The sequence below is a fragment of the Leptidea sinapis genome, chromosome 10, assembly GCF_905404315.1.
Source record: "Leptidea sinapis chromosome 10, ilLepSina1.1, whole genome shotgun sequence".
Classification (NCBI taxonomy): domain Eukaryota; kingdom Metazoa; phylum Arthropoda; class Insecta; order Lepidoptera; family Pieridae; genus Leptidea; species Leptidea sinapis.
Window position 1 is genome coordinate 412,265 of NC_066274.1, and position 25,904 is coordinate 438,168.

At 34.6% G+C, this 25,904-nt stretch overlaps 1 protein-coding gene across 1 annotated transcript in view; it reads right to left on the reverse strand.

Annotated features, from left to right (window-relative positions):
• Positions 1-22,309, reverse strand: part of LOC126966492 (BMP-binding endothelial regulator protein-like) — a 109,831-nt gene extending 87,522 nt beyond the window's left edge. The window contains exon 1 of the mRNA XM_050810593.1: positions 22,066-22,309. The gene's annotated coding sequence lies outside the window, so the exon portion shown is untranslated. The remainder of the gene's footprint in view (positions 1-22,065) is intronic.
• Positions 22,310-25,904: the final 3,595 nt, after the last annotated feature.

Sequence of the window (25,904 nt, forward strand, 5' to 3'; positions counted from 1 at the left end):
TGAGCGTGATTATGAGTCTTTCCAAGTAGTTGTACGAAACTGACAGTTTTAACTCTAATTTTAAACTGAAACTAATAGAGGGCAGGATTTAAAAACTATTGTTAATCATCAAAACTCGCAACCATATTTGTTAGTCTGTGTGGTTTGTTTGGGCTGTATGTAATCTAGTTGCGAGTTGCTGCAATACGGAGATTAAGTCGTTACGTCTGCGGAGCGCCTAATTCTAACTGTACACGAATTACGAAACAAGATCGAGTTATTTTTCTGAACAAGTTCGTCGATCTGCAAGGGCGGTCCTGCCTCGTATCGGTTCCGCATTCGACGGTTCCTACCGCCTTGTTTACGTTTATTATCCGAGCACCACAATCTCCAATACAGCTTCGCTTGATGTGCAATTATTATGCAATAACAAACAACTCTATAACTGACCGCCCTTGCGGCCGCTATTTCGTATGTTAAGGGGCTATCCATAAATTACGTCGCACGAATTTCATGATTGTTTGACCCATCCCATGTTCCTGTCACAGCAGGTCACATCTATGAGACCCCCCCCCCCATAGTGTGCTGTCACTTATTATGCAATTTTAATGAATTGATTGATATACGAGTAGTTTGTGGGAGGCTCCTTTGCACAGGATGCCGGCTAGATTATGGGTACCACAACGGCGCCTATTTCTGCCTTGAAGCAGTAATGTGTAAGCATTACTGTGTTTTATTTGTGTGTTGTGGTCTGAAGGGCGCCGTAGCTAGTGAAATCACTGGGCAAATGAGACTTAACATCTTACGTCTCAAGGTGACGAGTGCAGTTGTAGTGCCGCTCAGAATTTTTGGGGTTTTTCAAGAATCCTGAGCGGCAATGCATTGTAATGGGCAGGGCGTATCAATTACCATCAGCTGAACGTCCTGCTTATCTCGTCCCTTATTTTCATAAAAAAGAGCATTGCTGAAATGATTGGTATTCTTATTTTAGTTCCTTGAAAACAGCTTTTAATAAATGAATAAGATTATGAATTAATTAAAAAGCTGTTATTACAACATTACACACATAATATCTACACATTTAATTTTATTTGTATGTGTTGTATCGTGTTCGATTATACCATTAGGTATCTATACATATAAATAAAATTGGAGTATCTGTTTGTAAAATTGAAATAACCGTTTTTTACTACATGTATATGAATATATATACGGCACTTATACCAAAATAACATATTTTACAATTTTTGTCTGTCTGTCTGTTTGTTCCGGCTAATCTCTGAAATTGGCTGGACAGATTTTGACGAGACTTTTATTGGCAGATTATTTTAGAAATAATATTTTATTTAAAAAAAAATAATGTTGCAATGTCCAAGAAACGGTCTAACTCTAAAAATAATTTATATGGCAAAAAAAACGTTTGCCGGGTCAGCTAGTAGTAACTATATATGTCTCGGTATGTTCGACAAAAGTGATAACTTGAACTTATCTAAGTTGAACTATTTAATATTGAAACTGTTTAACATCAGAATAGCTTAGGTTATTTGTTAAATTTTATATATATTAGTATGATAATGTATGAAAAGATTATTTATTGGTACTGTAACCAATTTTAATTAAAAAGTCGTAAACATTCAGCCACGACCTATGACTCCGAAATAGTCTAAACTCTATTTCTAATTTTATTTAAAAGTAAATAAATAATAATCATAATATTGTACATTTTAAACACTAATAGTAATACACTCTTATGAGATGCAACCCTAAAACGGCCGGACGGACGAACAGACAGACAGCGGAGACTTTACCAGTGGGAGGCTCCTTTGCACGAGATGCCGGCTAGATTATGGGTACCACAACGGCGCCTATTTCTGCCTTGAAGCAGTAATGTGTAAGTATTACTGTGTTTCAGTCTGAAATTATTGGGTAAACAAGACTTAACATCTTATGTCTCAGGTAGACGAGCGCAATTGTGGTGCCGATCAGACTTTTTGGAATTTTCATGAATCCTGAGCGGTACTACATTGTAATGGGCAGGGCGTATTGATTACCATCGGATGAACGTCCCGCTCTTCTCGTCCCTAATTGTCATAAAAAAAAGACATTAATAATTCCCACTAGACAAACTTCAACCTGTCAAGTGCGGGTTGGAAAATATGTTTTTTGTGACGGTTATTTTTGTACCAATTTTCATTACGGACGGAAGGAGACTTTCGAAACAAAACCCAAAAAGCTACAATATAAACTCGCTTTTACATTTTAGCCCAATAAGAATGAATAAAACAAAAAACGAATCGGACAGTGCACTTTAAGTCGAGTTGGCAAAGAAGTAAGTTTTATTAAAATAAGAATTAATGCTGTAGCTGTATCGAAGCCAAATGTTTTTGGCCAAACAATACTGGAACAATGAAAATGATATCATGAAGATAACAATTGGAGACCATTGTGGTTTTAATCTCTGTCAAATATTAGCCTAGATTGCTTTTTCATATGTTTGTCATGGCAATTATAGAGCTTGGTGTTACTGACTGCGTAGAATATGGTATTATTTAATATTTAGCTATTTCAGGTCGTCGAATTGTCGATGACCCAGTGCTCTGTGAATCTGGATCACTTGGCGTTGCGTAGAGATGTCGCTTCATTGTTTGTCTTCTACCGCGTTTATCACGGGGACTGTTCCGAAGAGCTGTTTCACCTGATTCCTGCCGCCGAATTCCACCTTCGTACGACATGCCACAAATTAGGATATCACCATCTGGATGTGTCCTCCATAGTACGGTTTTCAAGGAGCTCTCTCCCACGAACTTCAAAACTATGGAATGAGCTACCTTGTGCGGTGTTTCTGGGACGGTACTACATGGGTACAAAAAAAGCGCGTACACCATCCTTAAAAGCTAGCAACGCTCCTGGGATTCCTCTGATGTTGCAATAGAATGTGGGCGGCGGTGATCACTTAACACCAGGTGACCGATACGCTCGTTTGTCCACCTTTTCCATAAAAAAAATGTATTTCAAAAGTCTCCTATTTTTACGGAATAGTCATCAAGTCCAAATACGTGTTAAATCAAGATAGAGATCTAACAAATATTAGTAATATCATTTGATTCGAAAAGATGTTTAGAAAAAATTATCTCAAGGGTGTTTTCAAAAATTTTCTTATAACACAAATTATCTTGCCCTACCCATGCATAGCCTGTACTATGGGTGCAAGACAGGGATATATTTAATCATCAAGTAGCAATTTTGTTTTTCGGTTTGAGGTTCGGTTTTGCTCGCCTCGTCACTTCTTCTCATAAAAAAAAAAACACATTTAAACAATTATACAAATACTACTACTATACAATTATAATAATACAAAGAGTTTAACTTATATTAAAGATACCATCGTCAGTACCAATTTTATTTGCTGGTCGATATAATTTATTGTAAAATGTAAAAAGTCTTTATCACAAATACTTGGAAATATTGAGGAACTATGTTTCCTCAATATCAGGTTCCTCAATATTTGACCCATTTAGTGATTGTTACTAAAACTATAAATTTACACATTTAGTAATTTCAGTGTAAGTTCAGTTTCAAATTATTTTAGTTATAGTTAAAGAAAAGGTAGCATGTGTTAATTTCAATGAAACTCCTTTAATGACCACATAGCATTATTAATCGGGTCGGATTCGCGGCTATATCTTTTAGAAAAAATTTGTACATAGAAAATTAATCTGCTTGGTAATAATATATATATATATATATATATATACCAGTAAATTATTATTATTGTTCACAAGGAACAAAACGTATCGTACTACGAAAGTATTCATTAGCCCCCTTACTCATAATAGTCTGCTAACTTAAAGCATTGCTAATTCTTACTCTGTCTTCTATTAATGACCTAAGTCAGAATGAGAAAAAACACTCCTTAGCGGATGTTTAAAGTTAGCGGACCATTATGAATAAGGGGGTAAGACTTTATTTATTTTGCAGTTCCCAGAAACATCGAGCCGCGCACACTTTATGTAATCATTTTCCAAGTGCAGTGTCCCCGAACCACTATGAAATATAATATACAGGGTAGCCCATGTAGATCAGTCAGCAAGTCCGAACTATAACACGTTCAAAGTTCTGTTCTTTCTTCTGAAAGGTTCTATATCTATATCATCAATTATAGCACTCAGGGTTTAAAAAAAAACTACTAGTCAATTCGTGATTCACGAAGGTGATATCAAAATTAAATAATAATAGACAATATCATAGCTGATGCAGCAGTAGGTCATCTCACGCGCGCTTGAAGGGCGCGTGGAAGATGGAGACCGCTAATTTGCCCCCTGGACCAAATATCTTCCGCTGGGCATGAATATGTCATTGGGCGGGGGAGCAGATGCTCCCCTTTGAGTTAATCTTTTAGATGGGCGCTCATTATATAGTATTGGGCGCAGCGTCAAGACCGGTGGGCTGATGATCGTCGCCAATGTAAAGATCGGAAGCGCCTATATAGAATCTTATCGAGTTTTAAATTTCATTTTCTTCTTCCCCACCACAAAATTCTGGGTACGCCCATGGCAACCTGTATGTACGCTTATATACATCCCATTCCATAGCAACATCTTTGGACAACATTTCTGATGATAAAACTCTGTTTTACTATAGAAAACATTAGCGTTTAAGTGGTTTTCAATGAAAAGCCAACCTCAAGTGGCTAATTGAATTAACAGGTATGAACACAACATATCCATTACAAGATGTATGTGTTAACGTGGAGTATGTTGAACGAATTGTCGACTCAACTTATCCGACCACGTCTTACCTGTACAGCAATTATTATGAAACAACAAATACACAACTTCTTAATTGCTTAAAAATGATAAGAATTGTTTAGCCCAAATCACAAGAAAATTTTAAGTAAAACAGATTATAAGTGAATTTAGAATTATACACTCCAGTCGCGGGACAGAGTAAATTTCGGTCAATGACCTTAATACTCAATGTCAATTTCAATGTTGTTTGCGATGCTGACAGATGATTCAAAATCTTACCTGTACCCAGAAGAAAAATTGTTCAGTACAAATCACAAGAAAATTTTAAGTAACAGATTATAAGTGAAGGCAGAATTATACACTCCAGTCGCGGGACAAAGAAAATTTCGGTTATTGACCTTAATACGCACTGTCAATTTCTATATTGTTTGCGATAGTGCAGATGATTCAAAATCTTATCTGTACCCAGAAATTTTATTTCGAGTTGTAAGATCCATCGTTACTTTCAAAGAGAAGACTATTACATTAATACTTTTTCACTTATAACAGTTCTATTAATTATTGAAGTTCAGTAAAAAACACATGACCGTGCGTGTAAGTGTTTATAAATTCAAAGGTATTGTGACTAATTAAGTCCAACTAGGGAAAAAGTCCCCATTTCTGAGTAAAAATTTAATTTGATGCAAAGGGTGAAACAAGTAGTTCTAAACGACCCCATCACGCAAAGCTTACTCATAATATCATTAAAATACATATAACAGGTTCAAAAGTATTGGTTATAGTATTGAGTCATATTGTAAGCTGTCGCTTTGGGTAAAAAATCTAGAACATGATGTGCAGCAAAGGAAATGTTCTTGTTTATTTTTTTTTTTAATTAATACGTATTATTCCCAGACGATTTACGTAGCAATAAATTGCCCAGATTTCCAATTCCAGTCCAAATTTTTTCGAATTGCATTATAGCTTATATTTTAACGTCAAAAATCAAATTTTCTATTTATTTCACACAAACAAAACATTTAAAAAGGATATTAATATACCTTTAGTGATTGTTTGATTGTCAACTACAAAATAATTAATTTATCTGTACGTATTTGATTTGATTTTATCTGTGATTTCCTATGGTGTTGATCATATGTTATTTTCTGTTTTATAATTTTTTGTGGCTCAATATAATTTTTATTTAATTAAATTTATTTGAACAAATTTAAATCAACCATATATATTCCCACACAATAAAAGCTAAATATTGTTGTATAAAGCTATCAATTTATAGGACCGTTATGTTTTAAAATTTTCTTAAAATGTTGTATCTATTTTGACGTTAAAACACATATTGTACAACATTCCATATATTGTGACAATTTCTCGATTCAATTTCAAATTTCGAATTTAGTAAATTATCATAGACCTTCATAAAAAGTCAATTGTATTCCTAAAATTATCTTCACTTGTCGTAAATTTAAAAACTGAGTTTCTTTTCAAGCTCGAACCTTGACTACGAAGATTTAATAAATTAAATATTTGTTTTCATATTCAATTTTTACATTACAGTCGAGAGGAAAACAACCCGGCGTTCCTCAAGGAAGTACTCGTATTTTAGGTCCACTATTAATTATTATATATATCAATGATCTACTAAACTATGTAACTCACCATGACGTGGTCGTGTTTACTGATGATATTAGGTACTATTATATTTGCAAACAAAACTATAAATGAACTTATTATTAATGTTAAGAATGCACTGAATATAATAATAAACTGGATTATTAAGCGACGTGCTATTTCGAATGATTATAAACATTGGTTATTAGTTTAAACTAATCATTATTTATTTAAGTCCATGTTTCAATCTTTCCAGAACAACATTTTCAGAGGGACTGACTATTCTTCTATATATTTCATATCTATTTTAATTATAATCTACTCTATCATTTTTTAATTCGATTAATATTGTCCGAATAAAAAAAAACTCGTAATCCTAAAATTGGGTCAATTGGGTTGCACTTTTGATTAAAATCATAAATAGGTGACCACCATTAAAATGAAAGCCTATTAACGGCAAGAAAGCTGTTCCCTTAAAAAAAATGATCCCGGTGTGTTGAGAAACCTACTAATCAAGTCTTTTTAACAAACCATTTCCTAATCAGTAATTTATATTGCTTTGATAACATAATTCAATTTATTACATTTTACTGAGAATTGTGATGATAAAGAGACACAAAATAACCTACAATACTTACAATAAAGCATTGCAACAAATTAAACTCGCAATCATCCTCGACTCCTTAATTTGACATTATATTGGCATTGTGTTTAATAAGAGAAATATTACGAACACAGACACCAGATGCCTTGAACCGCGGTTCATTGTCCTGCATTTCTTTAAAGACGATTAAAACGAACAAAGAATCGCGGATCGGCGACAATGCACCGATGCAACAACTTCTCAATGAAAAATAATTTTACGGTTGAACAATAGGGATGTGAGATGAATTATTTATTAATAGAGTTAATGAGGCGGTTTGCTCGCGATAGCGGGGTGAGCGGAGTGACCTCGTGGCAACACTGATAGAGCCCACGCAGCCGAGCTGTCGCCGTTCAACGCCGAAACTTTTAACATTCCACTTAATTTATAGTCGTATACTGTCATTGAAGAACTATCTTCTGATTTTTTATTATACACTATAACGGCCGTTCCCAATATACTATCTACAGATAGAGATAAATTACTACCTTCTACTGTCAGTAATTAGCTGTCAATAATCTGAAGCTTTTCCAATATACCCGATAAGTCATTCTTTTCGCCTTATATTGGGACGCGTGAATTACAATTTCCATACAAACTTCTATCGCTGGTAAGTTATACGTCATCTCATTGACAGACAGCCTGTACGGATATGGTGAGTTACCGTCGATAAGTTTATTGGGAGAAAAGAGTCAACGATAGTTACGATTTTTATCTCAAGTAGGCCACAACCGGAGATAGACTGGATATTGGGAACGGCTGTAAGTGGTTTGTTATGGATTGAAATATAAAAACAATAATTTCACTATAGACGAAACTACTAAAGTGAGGGTCTGCCTTTAGGCTAAGAGCATACTCCCAAGTTAAAACTGGCAACGCATCTCTTGACCTCAGACGGACTTACAATCACGTATAGCCTCTTCGCCATCTCTTAAATAAAAAAAATGTGCCTCTCGGGACGCCCGATAGAAGTTATAACATAGACAAATCTAAGTTAAACTATTTAATATTTGAATTTTTTTATAAAAAAATAAGGGACTAGACGAGCAGGACGTTCAGTTGATGGTAATTGATACACCCTGCTAACACCCAAAAAATCTGAGCGGCACTACAATTGCGTTCGTCACCTTGAGACATCTCATTTGTCTCGAAACACAATAATGTTTACACATTACTCCAACTGATAATGGAAATTGTTTAACTTGAGAAAAGCTTGAGTTATTAATTTTATGTATTATCTAAACCCTTTGAGATATAACAAAATGATGTTTAGTGGAATTGTGTATCTTATAGGTGTACAGAAAAGTCCACGATGGTATCTCTTAAGTCTTGCCTTTCTCTTAAGGATAAGATACTATATCCATTTTAACACTTAAAAATGGCAATTATAAAGTGGTAATGTAAGCTGTTAATGTGTTATAACACAAACACTATATAAATCCTTATCATTTTTAACCCACTTCAAAAAGGAGGAGGTTCTCAAATCGATCGGTATTTGTTCATTTACGTAATTCTTAAATCCCATAAAAGTAACAATTAGTTAGAGTGAGAGGAGGAGCCTGCCTACCGCTTCCGTATGCGTGATAGAAAGGGAAGCCAGACAGACTGGCGCCGTAACGCGTTACGTTACGAAGTGGTTACAGTTTTGGTGAATGATGAATGAAAAATCTTAGGCTGCACTTCACACTTCTTGATAATTTTGCATTGGGAAAACATCTTTTTTTTTCATTTTACCTTTTTTTTGGACGTCAAGAGCCAATTCTGTTAATATTAACATACATGTGTGTGGGTTATCTTATAGTAACTGTTAGCATGATATATCTCGCAGGATAAAAGTCAAACATTTTTTTATTAATTCGGTCTCTACATAATGTACAATTCGCATAAGAAATGTTGTAAATATAATAATTAAGTACAAGCTATTACACAAATTGTCTAGCATCCGTGAAGCCACAACATGAGAATTGAACAAAGCATACATGAGTTTATCAACGATGCGTTACTCGAACGGTTGGCTCAGTTGGTAAGAGCGCTCGCACGGAACGCGAGAGGTCGCAGGTTCTAGTCTCGCATCGTTCATAAAATTTTATTTGTGTAATTAATCCCAGAAGTGAGGGTTATCACTTTAAAACATAACAAATTGTTTAGATTTTTAAATGCGACATCACGAGTCAATTTCCTAATATGTGAATATTGGGGTTGAGCAGGTTATCAACTGTAAAGTAGATCCTGTAGATGAAGCCACAACCTTAGAGTTGAACAAAGCATACGAGATTTTATAGCGATTCGTCACTCGAATGGTTAGCTCAATTGGTTGGCTCAATCATAGATGTTATTGTAAAATTTACATAAATACACAAAAAAAAATTTAAAATAAAATTTTATCAACGATATGTCACTCGAACGGTTGGCTCAGTTGGTAAGAGCGCTCGCACGGAACGCAAGAGGTCGAATTTTATTCGTGTGTTTATGAAAATTTTACAATAACATTTATTTTTTATTTTTATTTACCCAAAGACCATTTTTACAGGCAGCATACCCATTATAATACAGATTTTACTAAGAATTAAGTAACTTACACTCATGTTATCAAAGTTGGAATCAAAAGTATTTTTTTAACCATGTTCGTATGGGATGTTATTAGCTAATTACATAATATTACGTAGTTAACTAATTATATACTATATAAGTATTAATAATATATGTCCAACAATTATTACACTGGACATCGGCAAAAGCGATAAACACACGGCAGATAATGGTACGTTTAATTATCCTTTGTGTTAATTAGAATATTATGGGACTTATAATTCAAAACAATAAAGACATTAATTATATTTCCATGTGTCACGTAATACATAATTAATAATATTAACACTGAGTTTTTGATTAAAATTGAGTTCCGAATAAGTTCAAAACGTAATATTATGCTAGGCGCTTACCAGTGTGAGGCTCCTTTGCACAAGATGGCGGCTAGATAATAAGACCGAACACAATAATGTTTACACACTACTGTGTGTAAACATTACTGTGTTCGGTCTGAAGGGCGCCGTAGCTAGTGAAATTACTGGGATACAAATGAGACCTTAACATCTTATGTCTCTAAATGATGAGCGCAATTGTAGTGTCGTTAAGAATTTTGAGGTTTAGGGTTAGCGGCACTGCATTGTTATACGGGCAGGACATTATTATTAACATAGCAACCAATGAGGTAACTTATCAAAGGTTTTATACAAATTTCAAATTGGCTATAGAAAGATAACTGAAAACAAATAAATACGAGGGAAAAATTATTGTTTTTCATCATTGATTTTGAAAAGTAATTTTGTATTTGACATATTTAGATCTTCCATTAATGATCATTTGCTGACAGCTGCAGTAATGCACTATTCACCAGTGGGAGGCTCCTTTGCACAGGATGCCGGCTAGATTATGGGTACCACAACGGGGCCTTTTTCTGCCTTGAAGCAGTAATGTGTAAACATTACTGAGTTTCGGTCTGAAGGGTGCTGTAGCTAGTAGCTGGGCAAATGAGACTTACTGCATTGTAATGGGCAGGGCGTATCAATTACCATGAGCTGAACGTTCTACTCGTCTCGTCCCGTATTTTCATTAAAAAAAAAACTATAATTTTTATATAATAATATTGACACACTTTTTACACAAATTATCTTGCCCCAAGTTAAGCATATATAGCCTGTGTTATGGGTTACAAGACAATGATATATTTAATACAATATATACCTAAACATACATAAATTCATATAAACATACATAAATACATTTAAACATCCATGACTCGGAAACAAACATCCATATTCGTCATATAAATTGCTTGCACCTCCCGGGATTCGAACCCGGGACCTCTAGCTTAGTAGGTAGGAATGCTAACCACTCGGCTATACAGGTCGTCATTTATAATTGAACATGTATAAAGTATAACGAATATGTCATTTGCCAGCAATAAGTAAACCAAACAATAATTATGACCAAAATTCAAAATTTATTTGAAAAACAGGTTTGACATGCAAACTTTCATCGTAGTGGGAAGAATTGTAAATATGTATTTAAATATAATATATGACTTAATTTATAATAACAAATCGGATAACAGCCACAAATTAAGATTGAAATATATGAATAATTGGATTTTGCGAAGATAGCAACATTTAGATAACAACGTTTTTATTTACGTAAACAATATAGGTACTTGTTCGATATCAATATCAGATAAGGGTTCAAAATCCAATAAAATTCCACATTACTAGATAGAGATAACGGCTTGCATCATTCTTATGAATAATTTTCATTCATGCCAATTAGGCCTATAGTTAATATTTTAGCTATGTTATTATTATTGGTTAAAATTTGAAAACAAAATTTATGAACGATTCGGGACTCGAACCCGCGACCTCTCGCTTTCCGTGCGAGCGCTCTTTCCACTCAGCCCTCCGTCCGAGTGACGTATTATTGATATATCTTGTATGTCTTGCTCAACTCTCAGGCTGTGGCCGTTTACAGGATCTACTTTACAGTTGATAACCTGCTCAACCCTAATAATTGCATATTACTAAATTGACTTAAGATGCTGTTCTTTCAAATCTAAACAATTTGTTATTTTTTTAAAGTGGCGGTGTGTGTTAACCTAACATCTGTATTTAATTAGAAGTAAAGTTTGAAAACAATATTTATGAAATTATTGTTTATTCTGTAAAACATATTGATCTCAGTGAGTCTTACATCTTTGTGCCGTTTGGTGTCGAGACACTAGGCCCTTGCGCCCCAGTCAACTATTGTGAATATACTATGTAAGCATTATTTTCTTTTGTTATTCGAGTTCTGTTAATCATAAATAAGTACTGGTAAATTAGAAACAGTCAAGACATAGGGTTCGAGCATAGGAAAAATCCCGACATTAATGTCTGAATTTGAAAATCGAACACTCTCATTTTCAGAATCCGGGATTCCCACTAACGTATAGCTCATACAAAGTAATCTGACATGACGCAAACGAATCCATTTTTCGATTCGTAATTAATTACCTACCGGCGTTCGTTCTGATAGATACTCGTATCTCGCGTTCAGAAATTCCGATGCGGAAAAGATTACCTAAAGAGTGCCTATCGCACATATATTTGGAATTTAGATTTTCGCTAGCTTCTAAAGATACTAAAAGATACTAGATCAATATATTTGCGATACGATAATATCTTTATATATATATTTCTTGTGTGCGTGTGTATGTCACTGAACTCCTCCTAGACGGCTGGAGCGATTTTGATGAAATTTTTTGTGTGAGTTCAAGGGGATTCGAGGATGGTTTAGATTCACAATTGAACTACCTTCTAAACGGCTGGACCGATTTTGATGATATTTTTGTGTGTTCCAGTGAATTTGAGATTGGTGTGTGTCTTCAGGTGGATTCGAGAATGGTTTAGATTCATAATTAAACTACCTCCTAAACGGCTGGACCGATTTTGATGATTTTTTTGTTTGTTTCAGTGAATTTGAGATTGGTTTAGATCCTCAATTCCGTTCATATACTATAGTTCTCCTGCTCATGTGTATGTTAATGAACTCCTCCTAACGGCTGGACCGATTTTTCAAATTTAAAACGTGTGTACAGGACAACGTCTGTTGGGTCCACTAGTATAATATATATAATTTATTCGAGTCGATTCAGCTCGTTATAATGAGAGTGTGGTAGTCTTATAGAATTCATGTCCATTTTGAAAATTCGAAAATCGAATCGGAAAGCGCATAGGAGTGCAAGCGTGCAAAACAACATTTAATTGTAGTCGGTTGTTCGCTGCGTTGGTCAATTGGGTTATAAGCCATAATATACATAGTATAAAAAAGTGTGTGTGCATTTATGTATGCACGCAAGAAGTTATACTTCTTTGGCCTAACAAAGGAAAAATAATATCTATCTACGTTTGTAGAAAGATCAATATTGTAAAAATCTTGCAAAGATGGCTTTGACAATTAATTATTAGATAGCGAATTCGGCTGTATGGGCTTGAACCCTTTGCCTGTCTTAATAATGGACGAATAAATAAAGAAAAATAACTAATGTCGCAAACGTCAGAAAATTTTAGGAACCAATTTCACACTTATAATTATTTCATAACGCGCCTAAAATACATATTTTAGAAAATATTCAATGTTCACAACGGGGACGATTACACCATTCGAGCAAAAAGCTAAGCTTTTTAAGTTTTAAGCTTACTTTAACTCTCTGTTCTTAATTAAGTTTTACTCTTTAACTCTACTTGCTCGAAGCTCAACTATTTGTCTTTACGTCCAACTCACAATTAGAAATAAAATACACAAGAGCACTTCGCTAGACCGGACAAGTGGCGTGTAAATCCATCAAAAGATATTAATGGCTTTTTCAGACATTACAAGACGCTTGTCTTGACTTAACTTTAATTAGTTGTGTTCAGCGAACGGCAGGAAATCGAAAATTACATGAACAGCAACAAGAATGCCTGTTACGTTTCGTGCTTGCTGATATTTTTACAATGTTTTTTTCCAACTTTAATTATATGTGTGGGAATATATTACGCTTTATGTCATTGCTTGTGGCGGGTCGTTTCCTTCCTGACAATATGGCCGAGGGAGGCGATTGCCAGTACTTGCGTCATACCCGTGAACGGGCGCTACATAAGATGGCTTGCGGCCGTTTTCAATAACGTATCTGTTCACTGTTTTGAGATCAAACCTCATAATTATTATCCAAATGTTTTGTGTTTTCCTTAGTGTTAATTCCGCCAATATTTGTCTTAAAACAATTCGAAGAAAATTGAAATTGACATACAAATTTGAAATTTCATTATGTTTAAATAAATACATTTAAATTGTTAATTATAATTTATTTTTAAAACTTCTTTTCAATAATATATTAATCAAACAGAAACACTATATCAACAATGCACAATATCACATTGAACTTTTCACTAAAAAATCACAGATATACATAGAACTAATGTTGCACAATACGTCAGCTGTATAGCTACAGATATACTGCTTTAAGAATTTCGGTGAAACTCACGAGATTTTACCCATCCAAAAAATATCTAAATAAAATAACTACTACTAAATATATATTCATACTTATTTTTTAATTATTTAATATTGAGTGCGGCAGTCATGAGCATGTCGGTGACGAGAACCCATAAGATTGTCCACTACCAAAAGGTGCCCAACGCTGCTAAAGAAGCTTTCACTTCAAAAAGATTTCGAGAAGATCATAATTCCATCTATAATATTATATTGTCTTAATTATTTACAAGAAAATGTAATAATTACTTTTTAGCAAATAAACAAGAGTATTCCTGGAGAATACAAAAGTCAGTCAATTGTCACAGATAACATTGTTCATTTATGACTAAGGCATCGAGGTTATTAGTCACAAAACTTAAAAAATAGGACAATCGTATCAGTCCATCGAACAATTCTATTTTGGTTTTCGTACTCCGGATATGATTAAGAGTATTAAGCGTATTAGTAATACTTCATAAACATAAGGCTTACATCTGAAATGTTGTCTATATAATATGTGACTCATGAGTTTCAGTGAAAAGTATGAAACGTGGATTCGTCATTCAAATTGATTCGGATTATTATCTCCCACACACTATCTATCTTCTTCTATATATATATCTATCATGTAAATGCTCTTTGTTTGAGGCTCAATCACGCCTAAACAACTTTTTATTGTATTTGTAATAAGATGAATAAATTTTGATTTATTTCCTTTTAAAATTCGCCCAGCGGAGCCGGCGCGATAGGCTAATAAAATAAGAATTAGCGGAGTGAGTTTCTGAGTGAGTTCCGATAAAATTCCAGATAATGAAGGAAACAAATAACGCATTACGAAATTCAAAATAATTGTGTACAAAACCTTTATGTGGTAAAAGATAATATAACATAAATTACTTTCTTAATTCTTCCACAAATTGGGAATACAGCGACTGCTCCCAGAGTATTATTTAATAATAGATTTTATTGTACGAACCCATTTATTAGACTCTGATGTATGTCAGCAGGCTTTAAATCATAATATTGAAAGAGTATGTTTTAGTCGTACCGCGTACGACAAAAGACAGCAACGTTCCTTGAATCCTCTGGTGTTGCAGGAGACAACGGTTATGACGTGCATGGTAGTCGGAAGAAGAGCTGTTGGACGTAGTAATGGATGAAGAGCTGCGCAATATCCAGGAATATACCGGAATCACAAGAGCTTTTGAACCTTGCCAAAGACTGGAGCTGACTGCCAAAATCTATGGAAATGGGCGGCGGTGATCAGTTAACATCAGGTGGCTTTTCTTCCATAAAAAACAGTATTCCTGCTTCAAATTCAAAAATGTTTCATCCAGAAAAATACCTTTGAAGAGTTTTAAGAGTGTGATATCTTTGTCTAAAACGGGTTTACTCACGATTTATGGGAGTTGCGACCATTCAGAGGTCCTTCATCAGGCTGATTATAGTAAGTGTAGGAGATATAAGAGAGGAGAAAGTGAAGGGAATAAGAGATATCTTTTACGATGCTACGGAACACTTACGGCCGTTCCCAATATTCAGTCTATCTCTTACTTGAGATAAAAATCGTAACTATCGATGACTTTTATGTCCCAATAAACTTATCGACGGTAACTCACCTTACACGTACACGCTGTCTGTCAATGGGTCGACGTATAGCTTACCAGCGATAGAAGTTTATATGGAAATTTCAATTCACGCGTCCCAATATAAGGCGATAAGAGTGACTTATCGGGTATATTGGGACAGGTTCAGATTATTGACAGCTAATTACTGACAATAGAAGGTAGTATTGTATCTCTATCTGTAGATAGTATATTGGAGACGGCCGTTACAGTCCAAATCACACTTGACCCGGTATTTTTTCATTTCATCGAAAAATAATAAGGAAAAATATTTGTTAACCAAACAAAGACATATATAAACTTCTGAGCACCTCTTGAACTAAAGATAGCATTAACAAGGTTAATATATTGTAATGATATCTTGTTATTGTTTTTAATACAATAAAGATTTACTTTTACTTATTACAAGACACACAAATAGTGTATGAAATTGCATAAAACAGCAGCTATGACTGACTCAAATAAAGTTTGTGCGGTAAAGGTTACTATAACATAAACGACTTTCTTTAAGGTACCACGGATTGGGAACGGAGCGACCGCTCTCAAGCTATTAAATAATAAGTTTAATTGTACGATATTACATTATAATATTTGACTGTAATAATACAATGAAAGCAACTCGACTCAAATTACAGAAATATATTTTTTTCTTAAGAATTACAGCTATGTTATTCAACATACATTTGTAAACCAAAATTTATAGACGATGTAGAAATCGAACCCGCTCCTCTCAGGTTATGGTCATGAGCCCTAAGTCTTGGTATGTTTGTTCAACTCGGGTTGTCATCAGTTATGTTGTTAAAATAGTTATTTCAAGTAATATTATTTAACTAAAATCATACGTGGATGCGAGAGTGAGTCCATTGAGTGGCTTGTCGTGCAGGGCAAAGTGGAGGACACCAGAGGACGAGGAAGGTCGCCCATGCGATGGACCGACCAAATTAAGTCTGCCGTGGGCGGTCCATTGAACGAGTGTACAAGACTATCGCCCATCAGGGAAAAGTGGCGAATCACATCTACTCCAAAAGATTTCACTTCGTGATGACCACGACCGCTCTATCAAGAGTGAAACGAAGAAGAAGAATACGTGGACTGACTGAGGTAATGGGCAGGCCGTATCATTTAGGCTGAGATCTATTAAGCGTACTTAGCCCTTCCTTCGACTTTACTCACGTAAAACTTAGCTAAGTGTGTTAAAACGCGAACTTGGAGTATTGCTGTCATCTCGGGTCTGGCGTACCCCAGTATCAGCTCGACCCATTTGACCGCGTGCGACGTAGAGTAACCTGAATTATCGGGGACCCAGTGCTCTGTGAACGGCTGGATCACTTGGCGTTGCATAGAGATGTCGTTTCATTGTGTGTCTTCTACCGCATTTATCACGGGGAGTGTTCCGAAGAGCTGCTTAACCTGATTCCTGCCGCTGAATTCCACCTTAGCACGATACGCCGCAAGTTAAGATATAATCCCCACCATCTGGATGTGTGGCGGTCCTCCACAGTGCGGTTTTCAAGTAACTTACTTCCACGTACTACAAAGCTGTCGAATGAGCTTCCTTGTGCGGTGTTTCCGGTACGATACGACATGGGTACCTTAAAAAAAAAAGCACGTACTCCTTCCTTAAAGGCCGACAACGCTCCTGTGATTCCTCTCGTGTTGCAAGAGAATTGTGGGCGGCGGTGATCACTTAACACCAGGTGACCCGTACGCTCGTTTTTCCTCCTATTCCCTAAAAAAAATTTGACTTTTGCATTGGGCTGTCATAGCTTAAGCCCAGTATAATGTAAATGACTATAAAAACGAAAGAATGATTATGTTAAGCTCACACTCAGTTCAGTTATACGTAAGTAAAGTCTCTCAAGATCTCAGCCTTAATTATTAAAAAAATTGAGAACTTGTTTAATCACATTTTGTCAGAGATGGACTTTAGTTAAGTCTATAGCCACCAAAATCCCCCGTGTAGTATCTGCTTTATAATTTCATCACTTTATCAACACTTTGTTAGAAGCCCGACGAGATAGTCCTCGGCCTGTAATCGTTTAACACCACTCACACTCACATCACAAATCACACACCTACAATAACACTACACACAAATAGTCACAAACTTACATACATCCACACATATTTACAAACACACATACATATATCACCGCACTGCCGGCGAGTGCGAAGCCTCTTCAAACCTAGAGTCCATTGGACTAACAGATATATTAGATCGTTAGTGATCTTCTCTCCATCCAGCCTAGTGAGCAGTCGGTCCGAGGTTCGAGCCTCCTTCCGAGACGCCCCGCGCCTGTGTGCTACATTTTCAGCCTCTAAGGCCCCCGCCCGGCTTCGCTGTAAAAGCCTTTAGGGCTATCACAGAGGAGGTTTTTAGTCTGTAGGGGGTGTTTACACCCGAGCCCGATATATGGGCCCCGCTTCGGAGTCTTCAATACGAAAATGTATTTTCCTACTCTCGAAAAAAAAGTACAATCCGACTACATATATGACGTACACAAACAATACTTTAGTCGGTAGTTTGCTGTAATATCATTTTATTACGTTTCTTATTACTACAATTACGTCAAGCGTAATTTACATAAAACTTGACCGCGATGTTATCGTTAAAAACACTATAATCGTAGTCGTACTAATAGTAAATAAAATGTCACAAACGAATGACCAATATCTTGTACATATTTGTAGTTGTACTAGCGGACCCAACAGACGTCGTCCTATACACACGTCTCAAATTTGACAAATCGGTCCATCCGTTAGGAACAATTCACTAACATACACATGGGCACGAGAATTATATATATATACTGAATTGAGAATCTAAACCATTCTCAAATTCACTTGAACACATAAAAAAATCATCATTGGGTTTCCACGGAAGACCAGCGCGCTGCAGCGTTGTGGATTCTTTCGAAACCACAACTATGCTGACTTGGGGGCCCATTAGATCATAATTAGAATAGTATAACTTTAAGAACTATTACCAGAATATATAATGACGTCAATAAACATATTTTCTTTCTATCTTTCTTTCAATAATCGGTCCAGCCATTTAGGACGTAGTTCAATTGTGAATCTAAACCATTCTCGAGATATTTGAATTTTATTGACAGCCTTTTCAAAAAAAATATTTAAGTTGACAAATGCCTACATAAAAATCAAATGTAGAACTCGCTATAAATGGTTTTTTATCCACTTTCGTTGCTTATTTATACGCTGGAAAAGCTTTTAGTGCTACCAGCATTACGGAGGTTTTTAGTCCGTAGGGGGTGGTTAAACCGACATAATATATGGGCCTCATTTCGGGGTCCAGACATGTAAATGTATTTTTCATTTCTCATACTCGAAAAGTAATGTTGTTTTGATCTGATTATTGGGTGGAAAATGCTGCTTTCCTCCATAGAGAGTGAAAAACTCATACAAATTACTTCCCACCTAAGGGCCGGAATGAACTTTAAAAATAGAACTGCTGTCAGCTGTGTAGAGTTTTATGTAAAAAAAACGAATTTAAATAAAATCTGCGGCCACGTGACTTTCTAAACAGCCAGTGTGAACTTAGCGCAAACTTCTTTGAGCGATAAGCCGCAACCATTACGCGGCGAGTTCCATATTTAAGATTTAAAAAGTCGACGTAAATTGTTCTAATTTGACAATTAATTTTAAATAGGTACTACTAATTTTATTATATATTATCAATAAATAGTTAAGATAAACAACTAATTTTATTTTCCTCATATCGAAATGAAAAGTATAGTGTTTTTAACACGGATAAAAGAATCAACACCTCGGGAATTGATTCTTTCAACCCTCGGTTAACAATCTACTATTCCTCCTCTCGATAAAAAAGCTTGAATGACGTTGTTTCGGCCCAGTTTTCACTTGTTATATCAATATTATGGCACTTTTAGAGGTGTTGTATGATATTATTATATTGATGACCTATATAGCCCAGTGGTTAGGGGTAGTCTACTGAGGTAGAGGTCCCAGGTTCGAATCCCGGTAGGTGCAAGCATTTATATATAATATGAATGTTTGTTTCCGAGTCATGGATGTTTATAAGTATTTATGTATGTTTAAGTAAGTATATCGTATTAAATATATCGTTATCTTATGCCCATAGTACAAGCTATGCCTAGTTTGGCGCTAGATAATTTGTGTAAAATTATGCCAATAATATTGTTATTATACAATTAAAATTACGATTGACTTCAGAGGGGTCGACGGAGATTCCAAGCATACATATACCATGGTCCTAATATACATTCACGGTTTTGTATTAACACTTTCATCAAACGTAAAACAAATATCTAAAGAGGAATGAATGGCTGGTTTTCTTCCACATTCCCTTTATAACTTTGTGCAGCCCATCTACTTTATTCTTCATCGCTATTTGACCATACTATCTCGACATTCAAGAAATGTTTGCCCAAATAGGAAATTACTGATTCATCTTTAAATTACAGTTTAAATCAGTTCATAAGATAAATCAAACAGTGTTAACATTTCACGACTATATTTAAAAGCTACTTCTCAATAGAAAGTTTAATTATTATTTATAAATAACAGTTTTTGTCCAATAGATATAATTTTATCTATCTAGGTACTTTTAAATACTTTAAAAAATGGTTATTTTAAATGTATGCATGCATGGTGGACAATTTTTTTTTTTTATTTTGTAACATCAACAATAGCACCTATTACAGGTTTCATACAATGTGGTTTTAGGGAGATTCCAATTTTGTTTAAATTTTTACAGTTTTTTTTCCTCTTATTCCAATCATCTTGCATGGAAAGCGGTTATCACTAATAATCAGGTGGCAGGTTTGTTTTTTTGCTATATAAAACTAGGTGATACCCTGCGACTTCATCCGCGTATGCACAGGACTGAGCACGTAGTAGCGATATTTCAATTTATTTTTTATAATAAAAGAACACATAACATAATATGCCGTGGCGACAATTTTTGTACATAATGACGTGCTCTGCAAAGTCGTAGTACATTATTTTATTCTATCATCAATACTTTTCGCAACGTAGGCATTGTAAATAACATTTTAGGTATTTTTTTATACACCATGGGTTTCATTATTGGAGTTTTAGTAAGGATGCCTATTTTTTTTAAAAATAATATAGCCTATGTCACCCGGGGTGTAGCTTCCAAACAGTCAAATACTATTTAAAATAGGTTCAGTAGTTTCAGAGCCTATTCAATGCAAACAAACAAATAATCAAATCTTTCCTTTTTATAATATTTGTATAGATGAGTCTTTCGAGTATGAAATAAGCGATGACAATAACAATAAGAAATATGGTACAGGCTGACTTTTTCACAAATATGTGAAATGGAATGCTTTTTCTAAAGGCGATAAGGCCTACTTGATCGTAGTTAGATATTAGCCCAGGAAAGGTAATTTATGTTCCCGAATGCATGCCTACTACTTGAAAGCTGATTTCTGGCTAGTTTAATATGTCAACCATATTATGTTTATTTTTTTATGGTAGTAGATAATTTGTAATGAAAATTTGGCCAATTGACAGACCACATCAATGGTTCATAGCATATCTAAAAATTACTTAAGATACCTACTCAGAAAAAATATGTAGATTTTTCTTAAAAGGACCCCACCCATTTCAAAAACCCTATATTATAAAAATAGAGCCCTTTTAATATATTTTGCCCGTTTATATATATCATATATATATTGTTGTTTTATTTGTAACATGTTAGTAGTAAAAATCAAAAAACTATTTCCTTTTAAGTTTTTTTTTTTTCATTTATATCAAGTTGCAGAAATTATATGTTTATGCAATAATTAATTTGAATTTATAGCGGCCAATATTGTCAAGATAAAAAGATAAACATCGTATAACTACTACCTTAGTTCTTTTAAAATATTAATATAAAGTCATTTACACACAGTAGGAAAATATTGTAAATTATTTATATAGATTGAATCTTGTTTTGTATTGTAATTGATTAAATTTTTGTATAAACTTCAGAGGTATTTGTTTTTGTTCAACATAATATTATATTTATAATATTCACCTACATATTTTAAATCTAACGTCTTACTTAAAATACGATAAAAACATTTATTACTTAATTTAAATTACATGCTGCTATTAATATTTATCTTTTAATATTTACTTCTAATTTAATGTTACTGACAATATTATTATATTTTAAAGTTAAAGTTGTATTTAATTTGAATGTACCCAACATAAGTTCCTTGTAATTAAAATTCTGTAATAATTAATTCTTACCCATGTTGTCATATAACGTGATTAACATAATGTTCTTTTATAGTAAATTGTTTATCGTAACTTTCTTAGAACAAGATATGTTTAAAACAATCTCTATATTATAATTATTCATATAGCTCATAGTAATAAATATTATCTTAAGTTTCTTTACCTTAAAAATTAAACGTGGAAATTCCGCCAATAATTCTGAAACATTAACTTCACAAACACTAGAAACCCGTTAAGTAAAATAGCACATAAAAGCAAACGGAATAAAATCACGCGCGATTCTGAGGTTTTATTGAGTATCGCAGTCAGAGGTTTTGGATTTCGATGGTCACGCAAGTTTGCGAGATCGAAGCGGGCCGAGGACTGAATGGTGAACCCGCGGTCGCTCGCTTGTTGCTCAGCGTACTGCCGAGTGCCGCAGCACTAGTCCGAACTCGGAGTCACTACTCTGCCCCGCGCTTCGTACCACGGCGGACCTGTTCGAAGCTCGATGCCCGCTCGGCTGCTCTTCTACGCAACTCCCCACAGCCTGCGCTGTGTACAATACGTGCAATACGCACTCTCACAAGATACATACTCAGCGTAATTCACTACATAATTTTTTTAATCGTTCAGTGAGGCTAAGGTAAGTACGCCATACATCCTCAAAAGCTACTACTACTAATGTACTTTCGGGTAATGAGTAATGACGTCAAATCAAAACTGTCAATGTTTACGTCTTTCAAAAAGCATCTAGGCGCGACCTTATTTAGCCAGCGTGCATTAATATTGCATTTTCGTGGACACGACACGCGTCACCGACTATCGGACATTGCAGAGTGCAGTCTGAAGACCACACACTGATACACTTAGGTACTATTGTCGACCACACGCTCGATAGTCGATACTCATAAATAATACGTCCGAGATAATGACTTTGATAAGACGTCTGTCTAAAGGATACATAATTATTTTATGCGTTATACAATTGTATGCTAATTCTAATATTTACAATTCGATATTTATGTGCGTAGAAAAATTGCTTGAATGTAGTTCTTATTAAACTGAAAATATTATTAATTACGGCCGGCTGAGATTTTGTAGTATAATATGTGCTTTCATTGCTCGTGAACACACCCAGAAATCGCCAAAATAGCACATAATTGGAACCATTTCTTGACAGTTTATATAAAGCTTATATTTAAGCCAAAAATTATTATATATCTGCACAATATAATACGAAAATTTATTTTTTCTTTACACTTCTTTTTTTTATAGACAGTGCGAAAAAAAATAACCAAACCACCCCTAACTTTTACAGTTGCAGGCTAATCATTCAATCTAGATAAAAATTGTACGAAAATTTATTCATTGTACACCAATACTAAATTATTTAACATGACATAGTTTTGTTAAGATAATTGTACTACGTTTGTAATAATGCTGCTAAATCTCAATTAAAACTATGGCGATCTTGTGCGAGGGAGGTAACCTAGCTTCGCTCGATTCCTCAAGGCCATTGGCTCGGTCCCCAGCCTTAAGCTCATATTTATATATATATATCCTATCAACGTCATGGTATGTTTGTAACACAACCCAGTGTCGGTAACGCGATGGACTTATTAAAAATAGGTTTAGACGCCTACAGAAGTCTTACTTCAGTTGATTATATCGGCGGTATATCATTGTATGAAATAATTGACCCCTATAGCCCAGTGGTTAGTGACCCTGCCTACTGAGCTAGAGGTCCCGGGTTCGAATCCCGGTAGGTGCAATCATTTATATGATGAATATGAATGTTTGTTTCCGAGTCATGGATATTTATTTGTATTTATGTATGTTTAAGTAAGTATATTGTATTAAATATAACGTTGTGTTGTACACATATGGCCCCAAATATTGCCCCAAACAGGCTATGCCTAGTTTGGGGCAAGATAATTTGTGTAAGAGTTAGTCAATATTATACAAAAAAATGGGTGGTCTCCATTCCAGTTCTTCCTTAGTAAAATAGAACGTTTTTACCCGAGCGATTGCTACATTATGTCACGTGCAAGCATGAAAAGTTAGTCTCATTAAATATCCACTAAATGACCACTTCAGTTAACCAGCCTGAAGAAGCTTTCAATCAAAAACCTCAACAGTTGTATACTATTAGGAGCGTTTACCATATTCCTCTGGTAAGATTTCTATTAGCCATGATCCTCACATACTTGCCTGGCTAATTCCAGCATCAAACCTTTAAAAGATTCTCTTTTAATTTTGTTACTTTTGACTAGGCGGCGACCCTGACAGGCTGTTTCAGTTCTTCCCTGACCTGATCATGGAATGCCTAAGCCAACCTTTCCCAATTATCACTTAAAACTGGGAATATTAATTTTCATAATGCCTCTCGTATGCATGAATACTTTTACACGTATATGTACCTATTAAATAAAAAGGAAGTGTAAATTCAAAAACTACTTAACAATATAATTTTGCGACACAGCGCTGCTCGAATTGTCAGAAGTCCGTAGAAACGACGCTTCTTTGTGTGTCTTCCACTGCTTTTTTACGGGAACTGTTTTTAGGAGCTGGTTGAACTTGCCTTGGTACGACACTAAACAAATTAGGATATCATTCCCACCAATTAAGTAACTTGCAACATATTACTTATTATACACCTTTCTAAAAGCTGGCAGCGCTCCTGCTGTGGAAAGTATGTGGGTGGCGGTGATCAGTTTACGTCAGATGATCCGTACGCTTCGCCTCTTCCATAAAAAAATATAAACTTTCATAATTTTAATATTCATTAGAAATGAGAGAATTCTAATTCCATCACAAAATTCTGGGCAAAAAAACTTCAACATTATGGCAATGTAGCTTTGAATCGAATTAAATCATACCAAGGAGGAAGAATTCAGAAGAAAACAGGGTTCTACTTATTTCTCATGTATGCCAATAACCTTGCATATTTTGTAAAATAACTTCACAAAACAATTTTATTAGCAGTGTCATCTGCAGTATCTGCATCTAAAGTAAAACGACAGAAGTGATTTAAATATCGCGATATCCAATGTGTGTATCTGGTTAGGTAAAGGTTTATTAATAAACAACCTTAAGTTAATTAAAAAAATTAAATTTAATTAAGTTAATTAAACAAATTTAATAACAGTTTATAGAATTTGGAACAACTAACGTTAAAGATAATTTCCCTTATCTCACAAATCATCATCATCATCAGCCGAAAGACGTCCACTGCCTGGTCAATTCACAAATAAGGATGAGAAAATAAACTTTGTAGATAGGACTTTGTTCTTAGCTATACCTTTAGAGACATTATAATATTTTAAAACTCCGGGAAAAGCATAGGAAATCTATTGAACAAATTGAATTCTGCAACGAATGCAATAAAAAAGGTTCGGCAGATTTCCATCACGGCCTCAGCTGAAATTGTCTATTTTAGTTTTTTGCAACTCATTATGAGTTACCGGATACTTTTATGGGTGAAAGGGCGGATATTGAGTCCAATGTTGTGCTACAAAAATGATCTATTCGATCTTTTCTTTGTATTCCCCATCGGAGTCCGTCCGCAATCAATTTACAGAATTGAAGTTTATGACTTTACTTAGTAAATACATATTATATGAAAACTTACTTCACGCAAATAAAAGTTTGAGTAATTTAAAAGAAAATTGGAATTTTCTTCAATACAAAAGCGAAATAAAAGCATCACAAGTGGACAATCAAAGAACTTCGCTTTATCTATTAAGTATAGTGTGAATAATTAGATTCTTTTTTATACAATAATTATTTTCGTGTACTACCTTCAGCCTGAAGGACAAAAATCTTAGTTTTACTAACCGCTAGTTGCAAAAAGCATCCTTAAATTTAATGTTTCATTAAATATAATACCGTCACTTTCTTTTTCATTTTGACAGTCAAATGATATAATGAAACATTAACTTTAAAGATGCTATCTGCAACAAACGGTAAATGTTTACTGACTGATCACAAATTTCTAACAATATCAAAATTTTAAATGAA